Here is a 6,429-nt window from a genome sequence, read left to right as displayed (position 1 = left end):
CCGAGAGGTGACCAGAGGATTTCCCCCTCTTCAGGGAAGGAAGGGGCTTTGCAGCTGCTTGCTTCCACAAGAGTATATCATTTGTCACAACTGCTACACAAAAGGCCCCTGAGGGATGAGGCCTGGGCTGTGGACACTCCCTCCTTCAGGAGAAAGAATTTTGCACTGTGTGCCCTTCTCAGCCCTGGGAGTCCACTCCTCAGCCCTGACCAGCTAAGCTTCTGTTCCTGCCCCAGGCCTTTGCCCCCTGCCACCCAGGCTGCTCCCTGGTGATTCTCAGTTGTGTCATGCTTTGTGTGCTCCATGTGCACACATCTGTAGTGGGGGGGGGGGGGCATTTTTCCTTTGGATACAACTCATGCCAACCCAAGTAAGTGCAGTCCGGGTATGTTGGCCTAAGAAGCAGAGTCAGAATGGCACTGAGCTTTTCACTAACTGTGTGGCCAATCGAGGGTTGAAAGGTGGCTGTCCTGGGCTACAAGCGCCCTTTGCCATGTTGGTGTTCTTTTTAGTTTTATGACCGGGCTGAGGATGGAACCCAGGGTCTTATGCATGCTAAGCAAGTGTTAAACGTCCCTAGCCCCCATGTTGGTTTGCAAGAGTCTTCAAATGAGCAAATTTTGAGGACAAGTGTAACATCAGCATGTGACTTTGGGCTGCAGGTCTCACCCACAGTGATCATCTGCCCTGCTGACCTCCGACTTGCAGCACCTTGGGCAATGGTTGTGGCCTGGTGAAGGTCCTCCACCCCGTCACTTTGCTTCCTCACCAGTGTGGGGAGGAGGGACACCTGGTCTTGGGTGGGACCTTTTTCCACTGACTGAATCTGCCAGCCTTGTCATAATGTGCCTCCCTCCCCCTCCGCAGCAGTCAATATCAGTCACTGGCACTTTCCTGCTTGGCCCCTTCCCTGCACCAGGAACCGGCATTAACCACAGGAAGGGAGGCAGAGGAGCTTCTGGAGAGACCCAGATTCTCAGAGCTGCAGAGGGCTCATGGTTTCAACCAAGGCCACCTGAAAAAGGAACTTGGTTTGGTGCTTCCCATCCCAAATCTCCCAAACACAGTGGCCTCCCTAGGCTGCAGCATCTACCGTGGTGTTCTCTCCAGTGGTGAAGGTAACTGCAAATCTGGAAACGTGAAAATTACTGTCACCTTGACCATTAAAATCCAGAATGAGGACATTGGAGTTCATACAGGTTGCTTGGAGGGAATTAGCAGCAGCCATCCTGAGTGCTTTGGTATATGACAAGGGTCCCACTTATGGTGCCAAACCTAAAGCCCAAACCACAGACTAGGTATGAGTGGGGAGGTGCCACCAGCGGCCTCTAGAACCCATGCTCTAACCCCAGCCCTATGTGCAGGCATTCAGGACTCACTCCCTGCCCTGCCTACCTACATTCAGGCCCTCCAGAACAGTTTCTGCTTCATTAATTAGCACCCATCAGAAGAGGTCCTGAAACACCCAGTTACACCCTGCCTCACCTATAGTAGTTTGCAGAGGGCTCTGGGATTTGCACCCAGCCCTGGGACGGGAGTGCAGCCCACTCTATCTATAGCTGATGCGGTCCAGACAGGCCAGCATCTGGCCCAAGGCCAGAGAGAGTGCACTGATCTGATTCTAGGCTGGGGAAGGAAGTTTCCAGCCCCCGGTTTTCTGTTCTGGTGGCTGAGATGAAAAGGTCCTTTCACCCAGAGGGGATTCTTGGGATCCTCAGCCACTAGTCCCAGGGCTTCTTAATTCAGGGTGGTGTTCTCCACTGGAGCATTTAGGGTCATCCCAACATGGCTGGTGTTAATGGGCCCAGCCTAGCATGCATTGTAACACCTGGGATGTGTCCCGGTGGAAAGACACCCCAAATCCACCAGTGAAAGGGCAAGTTAAGTATTCTAATGCCGATTCTCTAACAAGTGCAGTCTAAACTAGTCCCCTGGGACGCATGCTGTTTGATCTTGTTAACCATGCCAACATCCCTCTCAACAGATCAGGTTGCCTCCTCAGGAGAGAGCCTGGGAGGAAGTGGCCTGTGGGGCGAGCACTGGGCATATCTTCATGCTTTGGATGACATCGTCAGAGTGCCTTCCAGAGGGCCAGCCGCCCTGTTTGCCCACCAACAGCACAAAGCATATCCTTCCCTGCCAGGGCCTTCAAGATAACCTGGTGCTCATTCAAGAAATGCAGCTGGTGAAGACACGTGTGTTCCCTGCTGCTCCCTCTAAACCAACCCCCAGGGAACTGCTGCCTCCAGACACCCTCCCAGGCCCAGATAATAGGAGATCTTCCTGTTTTCCAATGTGCTTGATTCCCATGTCTGGTATTCCGCTGTGGCCTCCCAGTCCCCTCTTCCTGGCCAAACTCTTCTCAGGCCAGAGAAGCAGAGTAAAAAAAAAAAAAAAAAAAAACAAAAAAAACTGCCCTTGGACCATGGACCTTGCCACTCTTGTTTCAGTGGCCTCAAACCTCTCACCACATCCCATCAGCAAGTCCTCTAGGGGCAGCTTCAAATCTGTACCAAACCCAGCCAGTTCCTCCCCTGGGCCACCCTCTATGAATCATTCCTACCCGACAGTATCCTCCTCATCTCTCCCCTGCCCTGCCTCTGCCCCTGCCCTCCATAGTCCTCATGCCCACCCCTTTCTCTACAGCCCTTAGGAGCTTCCTGTTTTCCCTGAAACTTTTAAGACTCAAAGAGCCTAAGGACCCAGTCCCTGCCCCCCACCCACTTTCCCTGTGTCTTGTTTTATTTCCCTGGTTAGCCTCCCCATCTGGTACAGTGTACATTTTCCATTCGTGTGTTTCCTGTGGCTCACCTCTGGAAACTAAGCCACCCAGGCAGGAATTTGTGCTTTTTTTTTTTCTTTCTTTCTTTTTTTCCTCCTTTTGGTATCAGGTATTGAACCCAGGAGTACTTGAGCACAGAGCTACATCCCCAGCCCTTTTTATGTTTTATTTTGAGACAGGATCTCACTAAGTTGCTTAGAGCTTCACTAATTTGCTGAGGCTGGCTTTGAACTCATGATCCTCCTGCCTCAGCCTTCTGAGCCTCTTACAGGCATGTGCCACTGTGCCCAGGACAACAGGAATTTTATAAGTGTAAATAATACTTGCCATTGAATGAGCTCTTGCCAGGCACTGGGAACACTTTATCAAGCATGATCTTATTAAGTCTTGACCCTCCTGTGGCAATTGCTTTTATCCGCCCGCCTCTTTTTCTTTCAGTACTAGAAATAGAACCTGGGGCACTCCGAACTTGAGCTACATCCCCAGCCCTTTTCTTATTTTTTTTGAAACAGGGTATTTTGCTAACTTGCCAAGGCTGACCTCAAACTTACAATCCTCCTGCCTTAGACTCCCAAGACACTGAGATCACAATGTGTATCTCCATAAATGACCATTTTTATTGACATTTCACAAATGCCTTATAGATAGCAATCACCCTATACATCAGATAAATGAACTGAGAATCAGAGAGGAGAAAGTTTGTCAACAACATGCCACTAATAAATGACAGAACTGAAATTCCATCTAAGAGCTATTTAACTCCATCCTTATGCTCTCTGACCCAGGAGCTTATTTTATTATTTATTTTTGAAGACGGGGTCTTACTATGTTGCCAGGGCTGGTCTCAACCCCTGGGCTCAAGTGATCCTTCTGCCTCAACTTCCCCAGTAGCTGGAACTACAGGGATGTGCCACCATTCCCAGCTACGAGCTTATTTTAAACCAGGTTCTGTGCAAACTTCATGCAGTGGGTAAAGGTCATGCTCAGCAGACTGCTGGGTACTGATTATGGGACCCTGGAAAATTCCTAACCTGACCACCCATGTGACAGTATACTAAGATAGAACTATTTCCTTCTCAGTTTGACTGAGGCCCTGAGAAAAGAGGAGGCCCAGCATCCCTACAGACGCCGCCAACACAGGGCTTACAAAGACATCGAAAAGCAACTGTGTGACTCCGGCTCTTGCCTCACACAAAATGCAAAGGGTGGGGTTGTAGGTCAGAGAAGAGTTTTCTTTGAAGGAAGCTACTAAAGGGCACTGAGTCCACAGAAAAGGGGGAGCAGTATTTACTTCCCTTAGGGGTTACAAAGGTACCAGACCGCTGCCTCATGCCCAGCCATCTCAAATGGAAGAGGCTGCTGGAACAAAAAGAACTGGGGAGCCTAGACCCCGAGAGTCTACAGGGCCCAGGGACACACAGCATCTCCAGTGGTCTGGAGGGGGGTCTGCAGAGCCAGCTGGACAGACTGCCTTGAGTCCCTCCCTGCAGGGACAGAAGGACCTGGGTGGAGGATGGATGTCTTACTCCAGGACTGAGACAGAAGCAAGCAAGTAGTCAGAGATGTGCACTTGGCCTCCTCCAGGGAAGTACAGGGGAGATCCCCCACAGTGGACCAAGAACTGAAGAGCCCACAAATGCTCCCAGAGGCGGGCTTGGAGCATCCGTCCTGGCCACAGGGAAGCCAGCAGGTCCTTCCCTACCCCTGCCTTTATTTTTTCCTACTCCTGCAACCCTGGCCCTCATGGATCAGGAGAAACTGTGCCTCTAAATGAAGTTCAAAATCTTGACTCTAGCATGGGAATGGCTTTTATTAAAAATTATTTTAAGACAGGCAATATATTCACAAGATTCAAATTCACAATGTAATAACATTCACAAAGTTCTCCTTTTGCCTCTTCTCCTGCATGAGAAGTCCCGTACCCTCCCTCCCCAGAATGAATTTCCTGGGTGTCCTTCTAGAGTTCCTAAATATAAATCAATACTCTATGTCTAGTCTAAAGCATTTCCACATTTTAACACCTCTAAAATCAGATACATCATGTGACCAGGCAGGCCTGACATCACTGAAAACTATAACATTTATTTTGCTTGTATGTTTCCTTTTCACCTATGCCTAAAAGTGACATATGATATAATTTCATGTCTATATAAGTAGACAAGCTCTCAAATATAAAGAGCTAAGCATTGTGCCAGTTTGATCAGCATTGGTCTTTCTTTATTAGTGTCCCATAAGTTAATGCTGATTTTGTCACCCCTGGCATCTACTATAATGATTCCCTGGCAAATGGCAGCCTGCCTACCTGTCCACATCTTTTTTCCATTTAACAGTAGATTTTGGAGATAGTTTGTTGGGATAGACATGTGGGTGTCCCCAGTGTTTTGCTCTTACAGATGGTTATGTGAAAGGGCAACTTCTGTGTGCAAAACTGTGGAGAAAGAAAATTCCGAAATGTGGAAATGCCAGGTCAAAGGGCTCACCAACTCCCTCCTGCCCTGGGCTTGAGCCTGTCTTTCCCAAGATTCACCAGCAGAGTGCACTGTGAAGATATGTTAGCCAGGTAAGTGAGGGACAGATTGCTCTTCTATGAATAAAGACGCCATTTATGGAGTTCTTTTCTGTACCTCGTTACCAGCTGTATTCTTCCCATGCATTATCTCATTTAATCCTCAGACCGACCCCATAAGGCATAAGCTTGGTTACCACGGCCATATATAAGTATAGGAAAAATACACACACACACACACACACACACACACACACACACACACATATATATAAAACGTGTGTGTGTGTATAGTTGTAGATGGACACAATACCTTTATTTATTTGTTTGTTTGTTTGTTTATTTATTTATATATGTGGTGCAGACCCAGGGCCTCACATGTGCTAGACAAGCGTTCTACCACTGAGCTACAACAGCCCCAGGTACCTTTTTTTGAGAAGTCAATCATATATTTCTTAAACAAATACACAATAAGTAAGGGTGTTTCAACATGAATATGGAATAAACAAGTACAAATATTCAGGGGCAAAGAATGAGATGTGTCCATACTTCTTCAAAAGGAAGATCTTGGATCAAGGGATAAATATAAGCAATCAATAGGCTGTGGGATAGTTGTACAGTGTATCACTTATTTCACTGGCTTCTTTCCCCAGATAAAGCATTCGCACTTAACAGTTCCCTTCTTCTGAAAGAAGATATTATAGCTTAATACTTTTTGTGAACAACTTTTTTGTGGGGCTATTAGGGTTTGGACACAGGGGTGCTTAATCATTGAACCTCATTCCCAGCCCTTCTTACTTTTTATTTTGAGACAGGGTCTCACTAAATTGCTTAGAGCCTCACTAAATTGCCCAGGCTGGCCTCAAACTTGTCATCCTCCTGCCTCAGCCTCCTGGGTGGCTGGGATTACTGGCATGCACCACCATACCTGATGTAAACAAATTAAGTGTCATATTTTCACGGCAAGCTCTCCACTGCACCAGCAATAGATGTCCTCACACTATTGGGAAATAGTCTAAAGAGAACAATCTGTCTTACCAAGAAAATAGTCTGTTTGTTCCTTGGCTATATTTCTGCCTTCTACATTAGTGATTCTCAGGAAGTGAGGATAAAAGAGCATATTTTCCAAAGACGGTGAATC

Source organism: Spermophilus citellus (genome assembly GCF_964194105.1).
Source record: "Spermophilus citellus genome assembly, chromosome: 4".
NCBI classification, from domain to species: Eukaryota; Metazoa; Chordata; class Mammalia; order Rodentia; family Sciuridae; genus Spermophilus; species Spermophilus citellus.
This window is presented reverse-complemented; position numbering follows the sequence as displayed.